Source organism: Balaenoptera borealis, assembly GCF_965194805.1.
Source record: "Balaenoptera borealis genome assembly, chromosome: 8".
In the NCBI taxonomy this organism is placed as follows: domain Eukaryota; kingdom Metazoa; phylum Chordata; class Mammalia; order Artiodactyla; family Balaenopteridae; genus Balaenoptera; species Balaenoptera borealis.
In genome coordinates, this window is record NC_138865.1 from 12,216,585 (window position 1) to 12,243,986 (window position 27,402).

At 37.0% G+C, this 27,402-nt stretch overlaps 2 long non-coding RNA genes across 2 annotated transcripts in view; both read left to right on the forward strand.

Moving 5' to 3' along the window:
- Positions 1-27,402, forward strand: part of LOC309633707 — a 200,834-nt gene that overhangs the window by 152,419 nt on the left and 21,013 nt on the right. The window lies entirely within an intron of this gene.
- Positions 46-27,054, forward strand: LOC309633706. The gene is made up of 2 exons (XR_014247673.1): positions 46-156; positions 16,228-27,054. It is a non-coding gene; the product is annotated as an uncharacterized lncRNA (long non-coding RNA).

Below are 27,402 nucleotides of genomic sequence, written 5' to 3' on the forward strand. Positions count from 1 at the left end.
GACCCGCCCCGGCCACGTGATGACAACACAACAAGCGACGGGGCGGGGCGGGGGCGTTCCCAGGCGAGCGACAGACGTGGAGACGCGGGAGTCACGCTGACGCGCGCGCCAGGAATGAATTCCTGCGTGTCATTTGTACCGGCCGGATGGAGTGAGGTATGCGGCTGTAAGTGGGGTAGAGGATGGGGAGACGTGTGTAATGAGGAAGTGCAAGGCCCTCAGGTGCTGGCACGCAGGTCTCCCACACCTACAGGACCAACGTTATTTTAGCCAATCCGTGAGCATTTCTTTTTTAATATCTGTAAGGACTCAGTCTGTAATAGGTATCGTGGTGACACAAAGTAAGCAAAAGTCCCCGTGCCTCCCCGTCATAAATCTAAAATAAAGCTGGTGGAACACTGACACGCCAGTGAACAATGTAAGGCAGGCCAGACTTTTTCGTTGTTAAACAATTTTAAAAAAAAATTAATTACAAACAACACGCAATCATTATTTAAAAAAAAGGAAAATTTCAGGAAAACATAGAGAAGAAAATAATCACCCACATCCCATCACTTAACCCATTTCTGGGACTTGACATGGCAAGCCATGTTTCGTTTACGTGGGTGACAGTAAACTATGTTCCTAAACGCTCCACCTACTTCCTCTCTCCATGTTTTTGTCGTTTCCTTGGTTTCATTTATGTGTGACATCTATTTTTCTCATTTGTCTTTTAACCTTGTTTCACTTTGCTGAAGTTAAAATTTTCAGGCAATGAGATCTATTATTTTTATATGGCTTGGGAATACCCTCACACCTTGATTTTGAATCTACTCCCTAAAATTTTTTTCTAATTTTCTTATAGGTTTAATTTTTATATTTATACCCCTAATCCATCTGAAACTTATTCTTGTATGTGTAAATTGCTTAACTTCAATTCTTCCCAATTGACCCAACAGTATTTATTAATTTTTAAGTCGTCCTTTCCACCCTGATTTGAAATTGCACCCTTATCACATTCTAAATTCCCACAAAAATGGGAGTTCATTTCAGGTTTCTCTACAGTAGCTCTATTAGATAACTATTAGAGAAAGTTTGTTTAAAATTTTTCTTTGACTGTTTAATTACTCTTCAGATGAATTTTGGGGGGATAACTGACATACAAAATTGTCTTCCATTCAGACATATCCCTCCTTATTCTATTTTTATTAAAAATTTTAAAAGGTGTTCTTTAAAAAGATCTTAAACATTTCATAAACTTTTTTTGAGTTTTAGTATAATCTTATACTCATTTTTTAAAAAAACATAGAGAGTTTCCTTTTCTATGTCTTAAGTAGGTAAAATTGAAATTACTTTTCTGTTTCCCTTAAGGAAACATCCAGACCTAGTGGGGTTTTTTTTTTGCGGGAGCGGGTAGCTCTGTTTCTGTAGGATGTTACCTTTATTTCTTATGTTGTGTTATTTGGACTTTATTTTCTCATGATTATATTACCTAACGGTTAATCTATTTTATTGGCTCTTTTAAACCCAGTTCCTTCTTCCTAATTGTGTGATTCTTAAATCCTTTTTTATAAGCTTAATTGAGATATAATTCACATACTATACAATTAATCCATTTAAAGTTCACAGTTCACTGTTTTTGTTATATTCACAGAGTTGTGCAGCCATCACCACAGTCTAATTTTGGACTTTTGTCACCCCCAAAAGAAACCCTATGCTCATTAGTTATGTCTCATTTTTCCTAACTTCTTACATTTGATGCTTATTTCATTCATTCTTTCTTTATTTGGGTATTTAAGAATTTTTCCCTGGTCAGAGTATGTTTCTGTACTATTTCTAGTTTGGAGATTTTTCTTAGGTTTTCTTTGAAGTGTAATACATCGTTCCTTTTGGGGAATGTTCGATGAGTATTTGAAAAGAAGGTATGGTTTCTGTGTTCAGGGCAGCAGGTTTGATGTATCTGTTGTACTACCTTAATAATAATGTCATTTAAGCTTTTTATATTTCCCCCCTCTCTATGTCTTATGGATTTCAAGAGGTCAATTAACATTTCCCACTCCTGATATGTTTCTATTTCTTCTATCTCTTTTGTCATTGAGGCTTCATTATTTGATGCATAGATGCTCATAACTGTGTCTTTATCATTATGAATTGGTCATAATTTTGTCCTCAGGCCAACCTTGTCTGTTATTGAAATCATGATTCTGGTTTTTATTATTGTTATTATTGTTGTTTTTGTTCAGTTGCAACATTTTGATGTACTTCTACCCACTCTTTTAATTTCCTACTTTTCTGAATCACTTTCTATTAGGTGTATCACCTGATAACTGCAGAAAAGTAGTCTTTGCATTAGGATGTAATCAGAATTTCTTTTTCTTTTAATAGGGCAGTTTAACACATTTACATTTATTGATAGTTTACATGTATTTGGATTTAATATTGTTATTTTACATCATGCTTTCCAATTAATATCTTAAAATATCTTTCACTATGGCCCTATTTTTTTCCAATGTATTTCATTGTATAACCTAGAAATTTTAATTTTTGTTCAATTAGTAGCCTTTATAACTGTATATTTATATAATTCGGCCATTTCTTTAGATGGTTTCATTTAATGCTCAGAAAGGAACAATAGTGAAATTATATAATGCCCCTTCTTCCTCCTTTCCCTCTCCTACCCACATTTTTAGAAGATCATGTTCTGTCTTAATATTTACCTGCATGTCCGTAGCCTAACTTTATGAGTTAAGGAGCTGAAAAAAGACCAAACTAAACCAAAGGCTAGCAGAAGGAAATAAATAATAAATATTATAGCAGAGATAAACATAATAGGCAAATAGTAAAATGACAGAGAGAATCAACAAAACCAAAAGTTGGCTCTTTGAAAATATCAACAGAATTGACCAGCCTTTAGCTAGACTGACAAGAAAAAGAGAAGAAGCAAATAGCTAGAATCAAAAGTGAAAGTGGGGACCTTACTACCGACTTGACAGAACTATGAATAAGAGAATCATGTGAAGAATTATATGGTAACAAATTATAATTTCTCAATGGTTACCCTGAAGGTTAAGTTACATTTAGCATCCTAAGTTTATAGCAATGTACAGTTGACCCTTGAACAACATGGGATTGAACTACACGGGTCTATTTGTATGTGTTTTTTTTTTTTCAATAAGCACGGCTATAATAATACATGATCCGTGGTTGGTTGAATCCACAGGTGTGGAACCTCAGATACAGGGGGCCCATTGTAAAGTTATACGTGGATTTTCAACTGTGCCCATAACCCCCATGTTGTTGAAGGGTCAAATGAAGTTGGAATTGATACCGACATAGCTTCACTGACATAGAAAAACTCTGTTCCTGTATAGCTTCGCTCCCTTTTATGATGTTATTGCTGCAAATTATGTCTTGATACATTGTATGCCCTTTAACCTAGACTTATAATTATTATTTTATGCAGTATTCTTTTAAATCATATAGGAAACAAAAAGAGGAGTTAACAGACCAAAACCACGGTAACAATGGTTTTATGTTTACCTATGTACTTACCTTTACCGGGGTTCTTAAGTCTTTGAGTTACTGTCTAGTATCCTTTCATTTCAGCCTGAGGATTTTTTTTTTTTTTAACATTTCATGTACTGAAAGTCTACTAGTGATGAACTCCCTCATTCGTTAGCTGGGAATGTCTTGATTCCATCTTCATTTTTGAAGGATAGTTTTGCCAGATATAGAATTCTTGGTTGGTAGTTCTTTCTTTCAGCACTTTAAATGTATTTTCCTACTATCTTCTTACCTCTGTAGTTTCTTTTTTTTTTTCTTTTTTCTTTTTTCTAAATGGAAACACAAAAGACCCTGAATAGCCAAAGCAATCTTTTTTTAAAAAAAAATTCTAAAGTAGCTTGTTTTAATTTTATTTATTTATTTATTTATTTTTGGCTGTGCTGGGTCTTCGTTTCTGTGCGAGGGCTTTCTCCAGTTGTGGCAAGCGGGGGTCACTCTTCATCGCGGTGCGCGAGCCTCCCACTATCACGGCCTCTCTTGTTGCGGAGCACAGGCTCCAGATGCGCAGGCTCAGCAATTGTGGCCCACAGGCCCAGCCGCTCCATGGCACGTGGCATCCTCCCAGACCAGGGCTCGAACCCGCATCCCCCGCACCGGCAGGCAGACTCTCAACCACTGCGCCACCAGGGAAGCCCACCTCTGTAGTTTCTGATGAGAAATCATCTCTTCAGAAATTCGTTTGTTTTATCTTTTAGATTCCACATATAAGTGATAACATACAGTAATATAACATACAGTATTTGTCTTTCTCTGTCTGACTTATTTCACTAAGCATAAATACTCTCTAGGTCCATCCACACTGTTGCGAATGACAGAATTTCATTCTTTTTTATGGCTGAGTAATATATGTGTGTATATTACATATTCTTTATCCATTCATCTTTTGATGAACACTTAGGTTGCTTCCATATCTTGGCTATTGTAAGTAATTCTACTGTGAACATTGGGGTCATGTATCTTTGCAAATTAGTGTTTTCGTTTTCTTCAGATACATACCCAGGAGTAGAATTACTGGATCATACAGTAGTTCTATTTTCTGTTTTTTGAGGAACCTTCATATTGTTTTCAGTAGTGGCTGCACCAACTTACAATCCCACTGACAGTGTACTAGGGTTCCCTTTTCTCTACATCCTTGCCAACATTTGTTCTTTGTAGACTTTTTGATGACAGACATTTTGATAGGTGTGAGGTGATATCTCACTGTGGTTTTGATTTGCACTTCTCTGATGATTAGCAATGTTGAACACTTTTTCACGTGCCTGTTGGCCATCTGTATATCTTCTTTGGAAAAAATGTCTATTCAGGTCTTCTGCCCATTTTTTAATTAGGTTGTTTGGTTTTTTGTTTGTTTTTTGATACTAAGTTGTATGAGCTGTTTATATATTTTGGATATTAACCCCTTATTGGTCATATCATTTGCAAATATTTTCTCCCATTCAGGAGGTTGCCTTTTTGTTTTGTCTATGATTTCCTTTGCTGTGAAAAAGCTTTTAAGCTTAATTAGGTACCATTTGTTTAATTTGCTTTGTTTCTTTTGCCTTAGGAGACAGGTCCAAAAAAATATTGCTACCATTTATGTCAAATAGTGTTCTGCCTATGTTTTCTTCTAGGAGTTGTATGATTTCTAGTCTTACATCTAGGTCTTTAATCCATTTTTTTGGGTTTTTTTTGAATTTTATTTTTTTATACAGCAGGTTCTTATTAGTCATCCATTTTATACACATCAGTGTATACATGTCAATCCCAATCTCCCAATTCATCACACGACCCCCACCCCCCTGCCGCTTTCCCCCCTTGGTGTCCATACATTTGTTCTCTACTTCTGTGTCTCAATTTCTGCCCTGCAAACTGGTTCATCTGTACCATTTTTCTAGGTTCCACATATATGCGTTAATATGCGATATTTGTTTTCTCTTTCTGACTTACTTCACTCCGTATGACAGTCTCTAGATTCATCCACGTTTCTACAAATGACCCAATTTCATTCCTTTTTATGACTGAGTAATAGTCCATTGTATATATGTACCATGTCTTCTTCTTTTTTTTTTTTTTAATATATTTATTTATTTATTTATTTGGCTGTACTGGGTCTTAGTTGCAGCATGCGGGATCTTTAGTTGCAGCATGTGAACTCTTAGTTGCGGTATGTGGGATCTAGTTCCCTGACCAGGGACTGAACCCGGGCCCCCTGCATTGAGAGCGTGGAGTCTTAGCCACTGGACCACCAGGGAAGTTCCACCATGTCTTCTTTATCCATTCGTCTGTCGATGGGCATTTAGGTTGCTTCCATGTCCTGGCTATTGTAAATAGTGCTGCAATGAACATTGGGGTGCATGTGTCTTTTTGAATTACAGTTTTCTCTGGGTATATGCCCAGTAGTGGGATTGCTGGGTCATATGGTAATTCTATTTTTAGTTTTTTAAGGAACCTCCACGCTGTTCTCCATAGTGGCTGTATCAATTTACATTCCTACCAACAGTGCAGGAGGGTACCCTTTTCTGCACACCCTTTCCAGCATTTGTTGTTTGTAGATTGTCTGATGATGCCCATTCTAACTGGTGTGAGGTGATACCTCATTGTAGTTTTGATTTGCATTTCTCTAATAATTAGTGACGTTGAGCAGCTTTTCATGTGCTTCTTTGCCATCTGTATGTCCTCTTTGGAGAAATGTCTATTTAGGTCTTCTGCCCATTTTTTGATTGGGTTGTTTGTTTTTTGTTTTTTGTTTTTTTAATTAATTAATTAATGTATTTATTTTTGGCTGTGTTGGGTCCTCGTTTCTGTGCCAGGGCTTCCTCTAGCTGCGGCGAGCGGGGGCCACTCTTCATTGCGGTGCGTGGGCCTCTCACCATCGCGGCCTCTCTCATTGCGGAGCACAGGCTCCAGACGCGCAGGCTCAGTAATTGTGGCTCACGGGCCCAGCCGCTCCGTGGCATGTGGGATCCTCCCAGACCAGGGCTCGAACCCGTGTCCCCCGCATCGGCAGGCGGACTCCCAACCACTGCACCACCAGGGAAGCCCTGTTTTTTTAATATTGAGCTGCATGAGCTGTTTATATATTTTGGAGATTAATCCTTTGTCTGTTGATTCATTTGCGAATATTTTTTCCCATTCTGAGGGTTGTCTTTTCGTCTTGTTTGTAGTTTCCTTTGCTTTGCAAAAGCTTTTAAGTTTCATTAGGTCCCATTTGTTTATTTTTGTTTTTATTTCCATTACTCTAGGAGGTGGATCAAAAAAGATCTTGCTGTGATTTATGTCAAAGAGTGTTCTTCCTATGTTTCCCTCTAAGAGTTTTATAGAGTCCAGTCTTACATTTAGGTCTCCAATCCATTTTGAGTTTATTTTTGTGTATGGTGTTAGGGAGTGTTCTAATTTCATTCTTTTACATGTAGCTGTCCAGTTTTCCCAGCACCACTTATTGAAGAGACTGTCTTTTCTGCATTGTATATCCTTGCCTCCTTTGTCATAGATTAGTTGACCATAGGTGCGTGGGTTTATCTGTGGGCTTTCTATCCTGTTCCATTGATCTATATTTCTGTTTTTGTGCCAGTACCATATTGTCTTGATTACTGTAGCTTTGTAGTATAGTCTGAAGTTAGGGAATCTGATTCCTCCAGCTCCGTTTTTTTCCCTCAAGACTGCTTTGGCTATTCGGGGTCTTTCGTGTCTCCATACAAATTTTAAGATTTTTGTTTTAGTTCTGTAAAAAATGCCATTGGTAATTTGATAGGGATTGCACTGAATCTGTAGATTGCTTTGGGTAGTACAGTCATTTTCACAATATTGATTCTTCCAATCCAAGAACATGGGATATCTCTACATCTGTTGATATCATCTTTAATTTCTTTCAACAGTGTCTTATAGTTTTCTGCATACAGGTCTTTTGTCTGCATAGGTAGGTCTTATAATTTTCTGCATACAGGTCTTTTGTCTGCTTAGGTAGGTTTATTCCTAGGTGTTTTATTCTTTTTGTTGCAGTAGTAAATGGGAGTGTTTCCTTAATTTCTCTTTCAGATTTTTCATCATTAGTGTATAGGCATGCAACAGATTTCTGTGCATTAATTTTGTGTCCTGCAACTTTACCAAATTCATTGATTAGTTCTAGTACTTTTCTGGTGGCATCTTTAGGATTCTCTATGCATAGTATCATGTCATCTGCAAACAGTGACAGTTTTACTTCTTCTTTTCCAATTATTATTCCTTTTATTTCTTTTTCTTCTCTGCCATGGCTAGGACTTCCAAAACTATGTTGAATAATAGTGGCAAGAGTGGACATCCTTCTCTTGTTCCTGATCTTAGAGGAAATGCTTTCAGTTTTTCACCATTGAGAATGATGTTGGCTGTGGGTTTGTCATATATGGCCTTTATTATGTTGAGGTAGTTTCCCTCTATGCCCACTTTCTGGAGAGTTTTTATCATAAATGGGTGTTGAATTTTGTCAAAAGCTTTTTCTGCATCTACTGAGATGATCATACGATTTTTAGTCTTCAGTTTGTTAATATGGTGTATCACATTGATTGATTTGCATATATTGAAGAATCCTTGCATCCCTGGGATAAATCCCACTTGATCATGGTGTATGATTCTTTTAATGTGTTGTTGGATTCTGTTTGCTAGAATTTTGTTGAGGATTTTTGCATCTATATTCATCAGTGATATTGGTATGTAATTTTCTTTTTTTGTAGTATCTATGTCTGGTTTTGGTATCAGGGTGATGGTGGCCTCATAGAATGAGTTTGGGAGTGTTCCTTCCTCTGCAGTTTTTTGGAAGAGTTTGAGAAGGATGGGTGTTAGCTCGTCTCTAAATGTTTGATGGAATTCATCTGTGAAGCCATCTGGTCCTGGACTTTTGTTTGTTGGAAGATTTTTAATCACAGTTTCAATTTCATTACTTGTGATTGGTCTGTTCATATTTTCTATTTCTTCCTGGTTCAGTCTTGGAAGGTTATACCTTCTAAGAATTTGTCCATTTCTTCCAGGTTGTCCACTTTATTGGCACAGAGTTGCTTGTAGTAGTCTCTTAGGATGCTTTGTATTTCTGTGGTGTCTGTTGTAGCTTCTTTTTCATTTCTAATTTTATTGATTTGAGTCGTCTTCTTTTTCTTGATGAGTCTGGCTAATGGTTTATCAATTTTGTTTATCTTCTCAAAGAACCAGCTTTTAGTTTTATTGATCTTTGCTATTGTTTTCTTTGTTTCTATTTCATTTATTTCTGCTCTGATCTTTATGATTTCTTTCCTTCTGCTAACTTTGGGTTTTGTTTGTTCTTCTTTCTCTAGTTCCTTTAGGTGTAAGGTTAGATTGTTTATTTGAGGTTTTTCTTGTTTCTTTAGGTAGGCTTGTATACCTATAAACTTCCCTCTTAGAACTGCTTTTTCTGCATCCCATAGGTTTTGGATCGTCGTGTTTTCATTATTATTTGTCTCTAGGTATTTTTTGATTTCCTCTTTGATTTCTTCAGTGATCTCTTGGGTATTTAGTCAAGTATTGTTTAGCCTCCATGTGTTTGTGTTTTTTACGTTTTTTTCCCTGTAATTCATTTCTAATCTCATAGCATTGTGGTCAGAGAAGATGCTTGATATGATTTCAATCTTCTTAAATTTACTGAGGCTTGATTTGTGACCCACGATATGATCTATTCTGGAGAATGTTTCATGTGCACTTGAGAAGAAAGTGTAATCTGCTCTTTTTGGATGGAATGTCCTATAAATATCAATTAAATCTATCTGGTCTATTGTGTCATTTAAATCTTGTGTTTCCTTATTAATTTTCTGTTTGGATTATCTGTCCATTGGTTAAGTGAGGTGTTAAAGTCCCCCACTATTATTGTGTTACTGTCGATTTCCCCTTTTATGGCTGTTAGCAGTTGCCTTATGTATTGAGGTGCTCCTGTGTTGGGTGCATATATATTTATAATTGTTATATCTTCTTCTTGGATTGATCCCTTGATCATTATGTAGTGTCCTTCTTTGTCTCTTGTAACATTCTTTATTTTAAAGTCTATTTTATCTGATATGAGTATTACTACTCCAGCTTTCTTTTGATTTCCATTTGCATAGAATATCTTTTTCCCTCCCCTCACTTTCAGTCTGAATGTGTCCCTAGGTCTGAAGTGGGTCTCTTGTAGACAGCATATATATGGGTCTTGTTTTTGTATCCATTCAGCGAGCCTGAGTCTTTTGGTTGGAGCATTTAATCCATTCATGTTTAAGGTAATTATCGATATGTGTGTTCCTATTACCATTTTTTTAACTGTTTTGGGTTTGTTTTTGTAGATCCTTTTCTTCTCTTGTGTTTCCCACTTAGAGGAGTTCCTTTAGCATTTGTTGTAGAGCTGGTTTGATGGTGCTGAATTCTCTTAGCTTTTGCTTGTCTGTAAAGCTTTTGATTTCTCTGTGGAATCTGAATGAGATCCTTGTGGGGTAGAGTAATCTTGGTTGTAGGTTCTTCCCTTTCATCACTTTAAGTATATCATGCCACTCCCTCTGGCTTGTAGAGTTTCTGCTGAGAAATCAGCTGTTAACCTTATGGGAGTTCCCTTGTATGTTATTTGTCATTTTTCCCTTGCTGCTTTCAGTAATTTTTCTTTGTCTTTAATTTTTGCCAATTTGATTACTATGTGTCTCGGCGTGTTTCTCCTTGGGTTTATCCTGTATGGGACTCTCTGCACTTCCTGAACTTGGGTGGCTCTTTCCTTTCCCATGTTAGGGAAGTTTTCGACTATAATCTCTTCAAATATTTTCTCTGGTCCTTTCTCTCTCTCTTCTCCTTCTGGGACCCCTATAATGCGAATGTTGTTGCGTTTAATGTTGTCCCAGAGGTCTCTTAGGCTGTCTTCATTTCTTTTCATTCTTTTTTCTTTATTCTGTTCCGCAGCAGTGAATTCCACCATTCCATCTTCCAGGTCGCTTATCCGTTCTTCTGCCTCAGTTATTCTGCTATTGATTCCTTCTAGTGTATTTTTCATTTCAGTTATTGTGTTGTTCAACTCTGTTTGTTCTTTAATTCTTCTAGATCTTTGTTAAACATTCCTTGCATCTTCTTGATCTTTGCCTCCATTCTTTTTCTGAGGTCCTGGATCATCTTCACTATCATTCTTCTGAATTCTTTTTCTGGAAGGTTTCCTATCTCCACTTCATTTAGTTGTTTTTCTGGGGTTTTATCGTGTTCCTTCATCTGGTGCATAGCCCTTTGCCTTTTCATGTTGTCTATCTTTCTGTGAATGTGGTTTTTGTTCCACAGGCTGCAGGATTGTAGTTCTTCCTGCTTCTGCTGTCTGCCCTCTGGTGGTTGAGGCTATCTAAGAGGCTTTTGCAAGTTTCCTGATGGGAGGCACTGGTGGTGGGTAGAGCTTGCTGTTGCTTTGGTGGGCAGAGCTCAGTAAAACTTTAATCCACTTGTCTGCTGATGGGTGGGACTGGGTTCCCTCCTTTTTGGTTGTTTGGCCTGAGGCGACCCAATATTGGAGCCTACCTGGGCTCTTTGGTGGGGCTCATGGCAGTCTCTGAGAGGGGTCACGCCAAGGAGTACTTCCCAGAACTTCTGCTGCCAGTGTCCTTGTCCTCACAGTGAGACACAGCCACCCCCTGCCTCTGCAGGAGACCCTCCAGCACTAGTAGGTAGGTCTGGTTCAGTCTCCTGTGGCATCACTGCTCCTTCCCCTGGGTCCCAGTGCGCACACTACTTGTGTGTGCCCTGCAAGAGTGGAGTCTCTGTTTCCCGCAGTTCTGTCAAAGTCCTGCAATCAAATCCTGCTAGCCTTCAAAATCTGATTCTCTAGGAATTCCTCCTCCCGTTGCCGGACCCCCAGATTGGGAAGCCTGATGTGGGGCTCATAACCTTCACTCCAGTGGGTGGACTTCTGTGGTATAAGTGTTCTCCAGTTTGTGTGTCACCCACCCAGCAGTTATGGGATTTGATTTTATTGTGTTTGCGCCCCTCCTACCGTCTCATTGTGGCTTCTCCTTTGTCTTTGGGTGTGGGGTATCTTTTTTGATGAGTTCCAGTTTCTTCCTGTCGATGATTGTTCAGCAGTTAGTTGTGATTATGGTCTTCTTGCAAGAGGGAATGAGAGCACATCCTTCTACTCTGCCATCTTGAACCAATCCTCTCCATTTTTTTTGTTTTTTATATACGATGTGAGGAAATGCACTAATTTCATTCTTTTACATATAGCTGTCCTGTTTTCCTGGCACCACTTACTGAAGAGACTGTCTTTTCTCAATTTTATATTCTTGCCTCCTTTGTCGTCGATTAATTGAGCATAAGTATGTGGGTTTATTTCTGGGCTCTCTGTTCTGTTCCTTTCATCTATGTGTCTGTTTTTATGCCAGTACCATGCTGTTTTGATTATTGTAGGTTTGTAGTATAGTCTGAAGTCAGAGAGCATGATACCTCCAGCTTTGTTCTTTTTTTCTTAAGACTGTTTTGGCAATTTAGGGTCTTTTGTGGTTCCATATAGATTTTAGGATTAGTTGTTCTAGGTCTGTGAAAAATGTCATGGGTATTTTGATAGGGATTGCATTAAATCTGCAGATTGCTTTGGGTAGTATGGACATTTAAAAAATATTAATTATTTTAATCCAAGAACACAGGGTATCTTTCCATCTTTGTACCATCTTCAGTTTCCTTCATCAGTATTTTATGGTTTTCAGAGTATAGCTCTTTCACCTCCGTAGTTAAGTTTATTCCTAGTTATTTTATTTTATTTTTTATGAGATTTAAATAGGATTATTTTCTTGCTTTCTCTTTCTAATAGTTATTACTGTACAGAAAAGTAACAGATTTCTGTATATTAAGCTTGTATCCTGCAACTTTGTGAATTCATTTATTAGTTCTCCAATAGCTTTTTGGTGGAGATTTTAGGTTTTTCTCCGTGCAGTGTCTGTCATCTGCAAATAGTGACAGTTTACTTCTTTCTGTATTTTCTTTGGGAAGGTGTCTGTTAAGGTCTTTGGCCCATTTAAAAAAAATCAGATCGTTTGTTTTCTTCTTTGTATATTTTGCAGAACAGTCCTTTATGAGATATGTCTTTTACAGATATCTTCTCCAGTCTGTAAATTGTCTTTTCTTTCTCTTGTCAGTGTCTTTCAAAGAGCTGAAGTTTTTTATTTTAATGAAGTTTACCTTATCAATTATTTCTTTCACAGATTGTGCCCTTGGTGTTGCAATGAAAAAGTCATTGCCAAAAGCAAGGTCTTCTAGATTTTTTTCCTATGTCATCTTCCAGTTTTATAGTTTTATGTTCTACATTTAGATCTGTGATCTATTTTGAGCTGATTTTTGTGAAGGATGTAAAGTCTGTGTCTAGATTCATTTTTCTTCTTTAGCCTATTGATGTGATGGTTTACATTAATGGATTTTCTAATGTGATCCGGCCTTGCATACCTGGGATAAGTCCCACTTAGTTGTGGTATATACTTTTTTTTAATACATTGTTGGATTTGATTTGCTAATATCTTTTGAGGATTTTTAAGTTTATGTTCATGGGAGATATTGGTTTGCAGTTTTCTTATGTCTTAGTCTAGTTTTGGTATTTGGTACCCCAAGTTTGGTATTTGGTATTAGGGTATGCTGGCCTCAAGGAATGCATTAAGAAGAATCCTCTCTGCTTCTATCCTCTGAAACAGATTCTAGAGAATTAATATGATTTTTTCATTAAATGGTTGTTATAATTCACCAGTGAACCCATCGTGGCCTAGTGCTTTATGTTTTGGAAGATTTTTAATTATTAATTCAATTTCGTTAATAGATATAGGCCTATTTAAATGGCCTGTCGCTTCTGGTGTGAGTTTTTGCACATCTTATCTTTCAAGAAATTCATCCGTTTCGTGTAGATTGTCAAATTTGTAAGTAGAGAGTTATTCATAGCATTCCTTTATTTTCCTTTTAATGTTCATGGGATCTGTATTGATGTTCCCCTGTTCATTTTTTTTTTTTTAATTTCTGTCCTCAAGAATCCAAGTGGGGAAAGCTTACATTCTTTTTTTTTTTTTTAATTTTTTTAAAAAATTTATTTATTTTTGGCTGTGTTGGGTCTTCGTTTCTGTGCGAGGGCTTTCTCTAGTTGTGGCAAGCGGGGGCCACTCTTCATCGCGGTGCGGGGGCCACTCTTCATCGCGGTGCGCGGGCCTCTCACTATCGTGGCCTCTCTTCTTGCGGAGCACAGGCTCCAGATGCGCAGGCTCAGTAGTTGTGGCTTACGGGCCTAGTTGCTCTGCGGCATGTGGGATCCTCCCAGACCAGGGCTCGAACCCATGTCCCCTGCATTGGCAGGCAGACTCTGAACCACTGCACCACCAGGGAAGCCCCCCTGTTCATTTCTTATATTAATAATTTGTGTCCTTTCTCTTTTATTCTTAATTAGCCTACTGAGTGGTTGATTGATTTTATTGATCTTTGAAAAGAACCAGCTCTTTGTTTCTTTTATTTTTTTCTATCAATTTTCTGTTTTCTATTTCATTGATTTTTCTTTTAGTTTTTATTACTTATTTTCTTCTGTGTTGTTTTGACTTAATTTGGTCTTCTTTTTCTAGTTCCCTAAAATGGGACCTTAGATTATTTATTTTAGATCTTTCTTCTTATTTTAATACATGCATTCAATAGTATAAATGTCTCTAAAGCATTGCTTTCACTGCCTTCCACAGATTGTGATTACTTATGCTTTAATTTTCATTTAGGTCAAATATTTTTATATTTCTCTTGAGATTTATTTGTTGACCTGTGTGTTATTTAGAAGTGTGTTGTTTAATCTCTGAGTCTTTTGTGATTTTCCAGCTTCTTTCTGTTATTGAATGCTAGTTTAATTCCACTGGGGACTGAGAGCAGTTATTATATGACTTCTATTCTTTTAAATTTGTAAAGGTATGTTTTAGGGCCAGAATGTAATCTAGCTTGGTGAATGTTTCATGTGAATTTGAGAAAAATGTGTATTCTGTGGTTTTGCATGAAGTAGTTTATAGATGTCCGTTATATCCAGTTGAACAATGGTGCTGTTGATTCCCACTATGTCTTTAATGGTTTTCTGCTAGTCTAATCTGTCCATTTCTTAAAGAGGTGTGTTGAAGTCTCTGACCATAATAATGGATTCATCTGTTTCTCCTTGCAGTTCTAGCTGTAAAGTAAAAAGCTTTTTTTAAAATTAATTAATTAATTAATTAATTAATTAATTGTTTTTGGCTGTGTTGGGTCTTTGTTGCTGCACACAGGCTTTCTTTAGTTGCAACGAGCGGGGGCTACTCTTCATTGCAGCGCACGGGTTTCTCATTGCGGTGGCTTTTCTTGTTGCGGAGCATGGGCTCTAGGAGAGTGGGCTCAGTAGTTGTGGCTCACGGGCTCTAGAGCACAGGCTCAGTAGTTGTGGCGCACGGGCTTAGTTGCTGCACAGCATGTGGGATCTTCCCGGACCAGGGCTCTAACACACGTCCCCTGCGTTGGCAGGCAGATTCTTAACCTCTGCGCCACCAGGGAACTCCCCATTCCTTTACTTTTTTTTTTTTTTTTTCATTCCTTTACTTTTAATCTATGTTTGTTTTTCTGTTTAAAATAAACTTTTTTGTAGGTAACATGTAGGTGGGTGGTGTTTTTTGATTCACTCTGACAATCTCTGTCTTTTAATTGGCACATTTAGGCCATTTATATTCAAAGTGATTATTGACATAGTTGGATCAATATTTACCACATTTATCACCATTTTCTTTTTTTTCTTTTCTTTTTATTCAGTTTATTTAAACTAACTAAATAAAAACAGTTTACCCATTTCTTCTACCCCTGTATTGTGCCTCTGGTGACCACCAATCTCTTCCCTGTATCTATGAGCTTGGTTTTATTTATTTATTTATTTATTTGATTCTACATAAAAGAGAGATCATATGGTAATTGTCTTTCTCTGTCTGACTTATTTCAGTTAGCATAATGCCTTCAAGATACATCCATGTTGTGGCAAATGGCATGATTTCATTCTTTATTATTGCTGTTGCTTGTTACTGTTTTTTGTTTTTTGCCCAGGTTCTTCCTATTTTTGTCTTCCACTCTTTTCCTGTCTTATGTAATTTTATTGGACATTTTATATGATTCCATTTTCTCTCCTTTCTTAGCATATCATTTATACTTTTTTCCCTCTTTTTTCACTGGTTGCCCTAGAGTTTACAATATACATTTACAACGAATTCAGATCTACTTTCAAATAACACTGTACTGCTTCCCAGGTAGTGTGAGCAACTTATAATAACAAAATAATCCTAATTCCTCCATCCCTTCTCTAGTATTATTTATTTATTTATTTATTTATTTATTTAGGGCTGTGTCGGGTCTTCGTTGCTGCACGTGGGCTTTCTTTAGTTACAGCGAGCAGGGGCTGCTCTTTGTTGCAGTGCATGAGCTTCTCATTGCGGTGGCTTCTCTTGTTGCAGAGCACGGGCTCTAGAGCGCAGGCTCAGTAGATGTAGCACACGGGCTTAGTTGCTCCGTGGCACGTGAGATCTACCCGGACCAGGGCTCAAACCCATGTCCCCTGCATTGGCAGGCGGATTCTTTTTTTTTTTTTTTTTTTTATTTATTTTTATTTATTTATGGCTGTGTTGGGTCTTCGTTTCTGTGCTAGGGCTTTCTCTAGTTGTGGCAAGCGGGGGCCACTCTTCATCGCGGTGCCTGGGCCTCTCACTATCGTGGCCTCTCTTGTTGCAGAGCACAGGCTCCAGACGCGCAGGCTCAGTAATTGTGGCACACGGGCCCAGTCGCTCCATGACATGTGGGATCTTCCCAGACCAGGGCTCGAACCCGTGTCCCCTGCATTGGCAGGCAGACTCTCAACCACTGCGCCACCAGGGAAGCCCCGGCAGGCGGATTCTTAACCACTGTGCGACCAGGGAAGTCCCTGGTATTATTGTTGTCATTTATTTCACTTACACGTGAGCATATATACATCGTTGCTATTATTATTATTTTGAACAAACTGTTATCTGTTAAGTCAGTTAAGAATAAGAAAAATACCTTTTTATTTCACCTTCAGTTATTCCTTCTCCAATGCTTTTCCTGTTTTTCTGTAGATCCGAGTTTCTGACCTATATCATTTTCTTTCTCAAGAAAAACATTTCTTGCAAGGCAGGTCTACTGGAACAAATTTCCTCAATTTTTGTTTGAGAAAATCTTTATTTTTCTTTCATTTTTGAAGAATAATTTCACAGTATACAGAATTCTAGATTTTTTTTCTCTCAACATTTTAAATATTTTACTCTCTTCTTGCTTTCATGATTTCAGAGGAGATGTCACTTGTAATTCTTATCTTTGTTCCTCTGTAGATAAGGTGTGTTTTTCTTTAGCTTCTTAAGAATTTTTTTCTTTATCTTTGATTTTCTGTACTTTGAAAACATTATGCTTTGGTGTCATTTTATTTTGTTTTGCTTTTTAAATTTTATTCAAGTTTATTTTTGGCTGCATTGGGTCTTTGTTGTGGCATGCGGGATCTTTTGTTGTGGCCTGCGAGCTTCTCTCTAGTTGTGGCACGCAGGTTCCAGAGTGCGTGGGCTTTGTAGTTGCAGCACACGGGCTTAGTTGCACCGTGGCATGTGGGATCTTAGTTCCCTGACCAGGGATTGAACCCCCGGCCCCTGCATTGGAAGGCGGATTCTTACCACTAGACTACCAGGCAAGTCCCTGTTTTGTTTTGCTTTTATCCTGCTTGGTGTTCTGCGTTTTTTGTATTAGTGATTTGGTATTTGATGTTAATTTAGGGGAAAACTCTTAGTCATTATTTTTTCAAATATTTCTTTTTTTCCTTTTTCTGCTTTTTTCTCCTTCTGTTATAAGCTGTGTATGTTACACCTTTTGTAGTTGTCCTACAGTTCTTTTGTAGTTTCCCTAAACGGGAAAACGATGAAGGAAATCATACCAAGGCACATCATAATTGTGTGGCCAAAAAAAAAAGTGATAAAGAGAAAATCTTAAAAGCAATAGCTAAAAAACGACACATGACTTACAGACAGACAAAGATAAGAAAACAGCAAACTCCTCATTGGGAACTATGGAAGGCAGAAAGTATTGGAATTTCTTAAAAGTGCTGAAAGCACAAAGTCTACCGAGAATCTATATCCAATGAAAATTTCCTTTAATAAATACATTACAAGATATCACATCATCATTAAATATGCCAACATCATAATAGCTACTGTTTAATGCCAGGAAGTGTGCCACGTAAATTGCTTCAGTTGATCCTCATCACACCCTGTGAGTTTAAGTATCATTATCAGTATCATTTTACCAATGAGGAATCTAAAGCTTAGATACATTGAGTAGCTTCAGCAAGGTTATAGAGGACTAATCAAAAAGCCAGGATGTATTCACTCAATCATTCAATAAAATATTCTTTGAGCACCTATCAAGTGCCAGGCATGTTTTGGCATCCAGATCACTGCAGTTAAGAAAGCTTCTTGGGACTTCCCTGGTGGTCCAGCGGTTAAGACTCTGTGCTCCCAGTGCAGGGGGCCCGGGTTCGATCCCTGATCAGGGAACTAGATCCCACATGCCTGCAGGTCTCAACTAAGACCCTGACCGGCCAAATAAGTAAATAAATAAATATTTAAAAAAAAAAAAGAAAGAAAGCCTCTTTATTGTAGCTTCCTATCTCAGTAGTGAGACAGGTAATTATCACGTGTGTGATTGAAATAACTTCAGATAGTAACAAGCACCAAGAAGAAAATAGAAGGTCAGGGGTTGGTGATGAAGACTGACTGAAGCATGTGGACTAGATTTAGTCCGCAGAAAACTCTCTGAGGAGTAGACATTTGAACGGAGACATAACGGGGCAGCCTTGTGATGATCAGAAACTTGGCGCGCTCAGAGCACAGGAAGGAGGCCTGAGAACGGGAGCAGAGGGCACAGACAAGAGCACTCGAGGAGGAGAAGGGCGCGAGAGACAACGGCCGGCTCTCCAGGACTGCGTAAACTGCATTAGGGTTTCCTTGATGTAGGGAAGCAGGTTTCAGTTACAGCAAAGTGCATTACTGAGTAAAGCCTGAGTTACTCCCAACTGCCCTGGTAAATGTCCCTCTCCCATATGTATCATGGTGAGAAAAGCCACATGCAAGTGAGTTCCTAGTTAGGGGGGCAGGACATGTGGTCTAGCCAGCCCCACTTTGGGGGGAGGCCTGAAGGTGAGTCTGCACCATCAGACATGTTATTTACCACGAGGGGACACTTGTGTATTACGTAGGAGTTACGCTGGGTCTAGATGCCTAAGAGTTTGTAGATACTACACTGTACGTAGTGGATGTACACACATTGCCTTCATCCACACCCAGTTAGCTAATACATCAGGTAGAAGGTGGTGTCAGACACTTACAATAGCAGCGAAAGTTACTGTGTACTTAATGTGAGCCAGGCTTTATAGGTGCCTCATGTAGATCATTTCCTATTTAGTTCTCTCAACAATCTTACAAGTTAGGTATTATTACTATTTTACAACTAAGAAAACTGAGACATTTGCAAAGTACCATACACAAGATGACAGTGATAGAGCTAGTACTCGAACCCAGAACCACTTGACTGCAAAGTACAGACTCACCGCTACTATGCTCCCTTTTCATTTTCACACACGTGAATGAAGTGGCCAGTGTATTCTGATTGTAATCTAGTTTCTTGGCCTCCAAGGCCCTGTCTAGAAAAATGGCTCTGGTTGGGCCAGATTCTTCTTTACCCAGATTTACAGAGATCCCACCTGGACACACCAGCTGCACTGCCAGGCACCCTTCCTTCAGAACTTTTTACTAATCAGAGTTCCTACCTATTAGTTACGGGGCTATACGAAGTTTAGTCTATGAGGTGTAATTATTTAGCATTTGACTTGTAGGAAAGGATTGGTTTCCTTTCAAATGCTCAAAAAAAAAAAAAAAAAAATGCTGGCTGCCTGTGCATTAATCCAGGAAATGATTTCTCTCTAATTATAGTTTTACTTTCCTGTCAAGAGAAAGAGCCACAGTTGTATCTGCAGAAAATATTTTGCCTTGATCCCTGAAATTTCATCGAGTTCGAGAACTCTGCAGTGTTATTGCTTTTGGAAAAATAAGGACCAAATGATGTAAATCAGTCAGGAAATGGACGTACTGAGCCGCAGTTTTGGGAACTGCTTTGGCACCTGTAATGTTGATATCTAAATTAGGATCTTAAGGGAGTTCCCTGGAGGTCCAGTGGTTAAGAATCCGAGCTTTCACTGCTAAGGGCCTGGGTTCCGTCCCTGGTGGGGGAACTAAGATCCCACAAGCCACGCGGTGCAGGGCCAAAAGAAACAAACAAAAATAAATTAGGATCTTAAGCTTATCACACTAACAAAGCTTTGTCTACACCCTTTCTGGTGGATACTGTGTATCCAAATTTTAAACGTGGTCTATTGATCTAGAACTTTCACTTTCAGGAAATTGGCCTAACAAAATAATCAAAGCGTCTGTATGTGGATAGTCATTGCAGCATTATTAGCAACAAAAAATTTAGAAAAAAAATCTAGATGTGGCCAATAAAGTCAGTTTAATACACAATGGTATATGCTTGTAATGCAGTCATTAAAAATGAAAATGTTTATCAGTGATGGGAAAATGTGGGCCATAATGTGAAAATAGTTTACAGAACAGTATGAATAGCACTCCATGTTTTGTATATATGAAAGCAAAACAAATGATCTCTGAGAGGTAGAACTGTGGATGGACGTTTTTTTTTCTTTACTGGCAGTCTAAAGTAGTGGTAAGACTGTGGGCTCTGGAGATGACCAACTGGGTAGTATTTACTAGCTGTGTAGCTCTAGGCAGGTTACTCTGAGAAAATTATGTAAAATCCTTAGTACAGTGCAATTATCATCATCATCATTACCATTATAAAGTGGAAATTAAGTAAAAATACAGATGTCTTTAACCTCAGAGAGGCATTGTGTGTAATGTAGCACAAAAAACCATGGGACCTGGAGTAAGAAAAACTGGGTCCCGTGTCCAGGCTTACCAGTGGTGAGATGCTGGGCGAGTCACATCCTCTCTGAGCCTGATCAAGGGTCGAATAGGGACAGTAATCCTCTCTCACTATCTCAGGGATGTAGTAGGGATCAAATGGGATGTTTCTAAGAGCACTACATAAACCATGATGTACTCTGCAAACTATTTTGTAATTATTAATTATATTGAGTACGAGTTCCATGTCATACCCAATTACAAATAATTTTGCCTTGTTTTGGCCCTAATTCTAAAGCAGAAGAGGTGTAAACTTAGTGGTTTCAGAAGGAAGAGAGTAAGTAAACATGGTAGAATAAATTGAAGAATGAGCTGTTGAGAGGCCTTCTCATCCAGTGACTAAATCAACTTTTCTGCAAGATCGGTCATCATTTGCTGCCAGTTGAGAGTGAAGGGAGGCTAAGAGGAGGAAAGAACTTTATAGTATTTTCTTAGACTGGCAGGGTTCCAGGTGTGGCGTTACCCCACATCCTAACCCCCTTGTTCTTTGCCGCTTAAGGTAACAACTACATAACCTGATCAGGGGATCCTTTCAGGCGTTACTAAGTAAACTGTGTGCAGCAAGAGTTTGATCTAGATTGGGGCTAATAAATTAACATTTTCAAAGATACTGTGAGGAAGCAAAATGTCACTTGCAAAACTTCAAATTATGGTGCTTCATTCCGCAGACTCTGCTGAGAGATTCAGAGAATAATAAGATAATAATACATTTCAATTCTCAAAAGGGACATATATTACAGTTCTCTTTGTAGAGTGACTCACAGCTAATGTGACCCTTGACAGAACAATTTTATGTTGTGTCATCTTTCAAATGAGGAGTTTGGTTTAATGACATTTGAGGTCCCTTTAAGCAATAAAGTAATTCTTTATTGATGTATATAGATCAAGATTAATTAATGCTAATGGGGCACATTATTTGGTATTTTGGAGTGAATACTTCACCTATAACAATTTTTACCTCTTATAACCTTAATGGAGTTCAGAATTAGAACATCACTAATAGAAATGAAAATACAATGAAGGAATAAAATGATTCATAATAAAACCATCAAACATAATAATGAACATAAAATAACTTTTTCTCATTTTAAGTTGGAGAAGGACTTTCTAACCATAAATAACTCTTTGGTTTGACTATGAAATCATAAATGAAAACCCAGTTTATGGTATTTTGTTAAAGTAGTCTGAGCAGACTAAGACAAAGGATAAGAGAATGTTATGAATAACTGTGCTCATAAATGTGACAGCTTAGGTGAAATGGACAGTTTCCTTGAAGGGCAAACTGCCAAAGCTCATTTAAGAAGTGATAGATAATTTGTGTAATTTTATGTCTTCAAAACAATTGAATTCCGATAACAACCTTTCAATAAGGAGGCCCAAGTGGCATCACTGGTGAATTCTACCCAACATTTAAGGAAGAAATTATATGAATTCTAACTACAATCTTCAATAATATAGGTGAGGAGAGAAACATTTTATGAGGTCACTATCACACTGACCAATGACATTAAAAAGTAAGGAAACTATAGATCAATATCTCTCATGAACCCTGAAGCAAAAATACTGGTTCCACAATTAAAAATCAGTGTAATTCACCATGTCAACATTATGAAGAATGATCATTTTAATAGATGCAGAAAAAACATCTGACAAAATCCAACATACATTCATGATTAAGAACTCTCAGAAAACTAGGAGTAAAAGGGAATTTCCTCAACCTGATAAAGACCATCTACAAAAATCTACAACTGATACACTTAATGGTAAAAGACTGCATGCATGCCCCCTAATATTGGTGACAAGGCAAGGATGTGTCTGATATCACCACTCCTTTCACCATCATACTGGAAAGTCTAACCAGTGCAGCAAGACAAGAAAAAGAAAGAAAAGGCGTTGGAAAGGAAAACTGGAAAGACTGGAAAAAAATAAAACATTTATTATAAATAATAATAATCTGCAGACATGACTACGTAGAAAACTTTTTAAAAATCTACATAAGTGAATCTGGCAAGGTGTCAGGATACAAGGTCAAAATACAAAAATCAATCGTATTTCTAGATATTAGCAATGAACATTTTGGAAATTGAAAATTTTTAAAGTACCATTTACAAAAGCACACACAAAAAAACCCATAAAGTACTAACAATATATGTGCAAGATCTGTATGCTAAAATCTAAAAACACTGATAAAAGAAATCAAAGACCTATATAAATGGAGCAACATGCTGCATTCATGGATTGGAGGACAAATATTAAGACGTCCACTCTCCCTGAACTGGTCTATGGATTCAATGCAATCATTATCAAAATCCAAGCAGGTGGTTTTGTTCTTATCAACAGGCTGATCCTAAAATGTACATAGCAAGGCAAAGGAACTAAAATTAGCAAAACAGTTTTCAAAAAGAACATAGTTGCATTACTTATGCAAAGCTACAGTGATCACGCAATGTAGTATGGGTGAAAGCTCAGACGTATAAACTAATGGAATAGTTCAGAAATAGACTAATGCTGTGTCAACTGATTTTCAACAAGGTGCAAAGAAAAATGAACCTCAATCTATATATGGTACATATATAATTTTTATATGTAAACAAATACAAAAACCAACTCAAATCAGACGTAAATATAAAAACTGAAAACTATTAAGCTTCTAAAAATATTAAAAATTTTTGTCACATTAAGTTAGGCAGATTTCTTAGATATGACACCAAAAGCATAACCCATTAAAGAAAAAGTTGAAAAAGTGGACTTCTGTGAAAATTAAGAATTTCTGCTCTTCAAAAAGCTGTGAAAAGACAAGCCTCATACTGGAGAAAATATTTATAAAGCACATGTGATTAAAGTCTGGTATCCAGATTATAGAAAATAATATCTGACTAGAAATATGTAAACACAAATTGGGTTACCATTTTTGACTTTTTCTGATTGACCAAGATAAAACACGAGGTTTTTGTTCATTATTCAGAGTGTGAAGATAGGGGTGTATTGGTGATGGAACTTCCATTTTTGGAACGGAAATTTGACAATATGTACCAAATCTTAAATACACCCATATCCTTTAAATACAGTAATTACAGTTCTAGGAATGTATCCTAAAAATCTTACACACCAAGGCTGGTATGTATGGTCACTATTCCAATACTTCCACTTGCAAAAATGAAAAATAAAAATCAATCTTGATAACAGGCACTAGTTAAATAAATAAAGGATCAGCCACAGATTATGAGGCTATGCAGAGGGGAAATCTGGCTTAAAGTATGCCCAGAAGAGAGAGAACAAAAGAAATTCATACAAATGTGAATGGGAGTTTTCTCTGCATGATTAACTGCTGGGGTATTTTTTCTTTTTTTGGTCTATCTGAAGAACATGTATTCAGAAGGCAGAAGTTACCTTTTTTTAAAAGAAATTTAGACATTCCAGAGTTTAATCAGCATAAACGTGCAACATGAAATTCCTGGTCTCCTTGTAAAGGAGAAAGCTAACATGGTACATAAGGATCTGATTTTGCAAGGGGAAGGGGGCAGACTGAGTAATCTATGACTGAAAGGGCAGTTCATAATTCTCTTCCAGTTTCATTTTTGCTACTTCTCCCATAAGGTATGACCATGACAGCATAGTTGATATTTGGGTTCCCCCTCCATCACTCACTCCAGGATCATGAATAGCGGTTTTATTTGGGCATAAATACACTTCGGACTTTCCCTTTATCTGGTTCCCAATTTGGTTTCTAATAATGAAGCTCTTTCAATATAGAAACAGAATCTCATTTATGCATTCATTCTCAAAAATACAAAAATTGTGTTGGTCAAGGCTTAACTGGTGTCCCCTAGTGGGAAAGTCCTCAAATAACTGGCTGCTGTTCATGTAAGTGTAGAACATTTTAAAAAGGTAAATAAATACTAGCTTTCTCCCTTTAGGCCAGTTTAATTATGTTTGCCAAATTCCTCCTTTTGCAGGAAACTAAATTTTGTAGTGCCTTCCTTTTTACAGGTACGTGCTAAGGTGGGCCGTTTCATACGTATTAACTTTAAGCCTGCAAGCTGGGCGTTCCTTTCTTACACAGTAGGTCACAAAGTTCAATATCATTATGCAATAACATGTCAAGGAGACAAAACTCAATTTACCATTACACTTAAAACCAGCATCTGAGAACCTCAAGACTTTGCAAATTCTCTAAGCTTTTGATTAATACCAAAGAATGAGACATAATGTCTTGACCTTATATGCGTAGTTACAAGATGAAGCGGAACGAGTTTCCAAGGCTTTCTGGAGAGGAGGGGTGTATAGAAAACCTCTTTTAACCATGGTCTCTCTCACACACACACAAAGCTTTAATTATCAACCGTCTCAACAGATAAGTATCTAAAATAGTAGTGCTCTCAAATACTACAGTAAAATTGACTTGATTCTTGATTACCTAGCATATACCTGTCTTTTCTTTCTTTTTTGGGGGGTAGTGGTTGGGCTTGGCTTTGTTCTTCCAGAAGTGCACATTACTATCTCCCCTTGAATTTTTATGTGGCAGAGAGAAGATGCTGAAGCAGTGTTCCCCAACAAGGTAATGGTTTAAATTTCACTAAAATACTTTTATCAGTAACTGTTTAGCTTTCACAAATCATTTTCCAAGAATAAACACGTTACTTGTATAAATACTGTTACAAACTAAAAGAACCTCAGTTTTATTATTTTTAGTTTTCCTTAGGAATGTCTGTGAACAGAATAATTCTCACATTGAAGGTTTTTTGTTTTTTTTTTGTAATCCTCACTTAATTTGAAAGGAAAAAGACTGTGTGAATGTACTTTTCTGTTCCAAAAAGTCTCAGGGCTTCACAGAAGAAAGCTTAATATCCAAGAGTTAAGTTATATAAACATGAGTTTATACAGATACAGATTTATATAACTATTGCCCAGCCACTAAATAAAGATCAAGAGATTAACAGAATGAAAGTTCTTTTTCCTACCATAAAACTTTTCAAAAAGGTTAAGACAGAGGGATAGAATATGTATATATTTGTAGGTGTCAAGAGAATAGGAGAATACAAGCAACTTGACAAGACTAAGTTTATTCTATAAAAGATTAACCACGACCATGAGTGGCTGGGCTTATAGTTTGCTACACCAAAGAAATTAAAAATTGATACTTGAGAATATTGTTACAATAATTTATAATAGCATTCCTTTATATTCCTATACAGAAGCAATGTTTCTCTCTTAAATATATAAAACTAACCCTTAGTGTCATGGGTGAGAATCATCATAGCTACTGCTAAATGAAAGAACAATTTCCAAGAACTGTTCGATGGTGTTATTTCAATATCTACACCCAAACTTTAGGGAAACAATCTCCCAAAAAGATCTTCTGGAAAACTGCCTGATCAGAGAGAAAGAGTATCAGTGTCTGCTCATGGCAGGGGAGTAGCCCACTTCCAAGTCAAGCATGAAGAAAAACACAAATTATGAATGTACCCAAGATCCCCAAATAAATTAGTAAAAGTGCCATTATTTTAAGAATTATCAGACATATAATCAAAGTGTTTAAATACAAATTCAAATTTGTTAAGTCCAAAAGATACAGTAATTTTATTACATATAATTTCTCCTGTGTGCTAAAAATGTTAACTTACAAGACATAATATCTGTATAAGTGTAGAGGGAATAACGGTGGAATTCTTTAATCATTTTTCATTGGTGAGAAGAGAACAATAAGGTAGTGGACAAGTAAGAAGCACTCAAGAGTCCTCTAAAATTCAAGGCTGTATATTACTGCTCGACCAAAACATACTACCATTCTCTAATATAAATGCCTACTCATTTATCTTTTAAAAATAAAGGTCATTCTTTCTCCATTAAAGCTTCTGCAAGATTGACACAAAGGTTCATTCTACCTATTAAAAATAGGGGTACTCTTCATCTTTGGATAAGGTATCACCATTTAGGGAAAATGTCATATACATATTACTAAATTTTTATTTGAGGCAGCTGTTGGAATCCATTAAGCACTTTTGGAACACTGTACCTTTAAAGTTTGTCTTTAACATTAATAGCTTTGGAAAACCAAAAATAAAAGAAAAACATCTATAACAAAGTACATTTCATTCAGATTTGATAGCAGTAAAATACAAAAAAAAAAAAAAAATTTAGAGCAGTGTCAATTTTATCTATGTAAATCACTTGAGGATAGTTTTATGTTAACGGTTTATGACTGATAAAAAAAGTTTTAACTTGTTTAAAAAGTTTAAGACTTTGACTTAGTATTTAGTAATGCAAAAATGAAATTAAGCACTGTAAAGTCTTTAAAAATGAAGTTCTACAAATTTGGTTCCCATTTACAACAGTTTCATTAACAGATAATGAACTAAGTGTAGATACAATGTATCCAATACCCTTATAACTACAGTAAAAAAAAAATCTCTAGTAGCATGTATAGATCATGATATCCTTAGTAATATCAATATATAGTCAAAACATGTTCATACAAAACCAATACCTCTCCTCCTCCATGTAAAAGAACACTTATTAAAAATAATTAACAAAAATACCCATAAAACAATGGAACCTCATTTCATTTCACTGCACCCAAAGCTATGACACAAAATATTGGCTTAAAGAGGTAGATTAAAAAGAAAAAGAAAACCAGATTCTCCATTCTTTGTCACTTTTATTCAGTAGTAGTTTTTTTTTCCTTATTTTCAGTGCCCGACACGGCAAGGAGTGATTACAGCCAACTGTTATTAAAACATTTGTTCGCAACATATACCCCCTTTACCACTGACCCCAAACTGACTCGTTTTGTGTGCTTTCGTTCTTTCCTTTTTTATACCACCACCAAGACTGGGTGGAGGGGCAAGGGTAAGAGAGATGAAGGGGAAGAGTC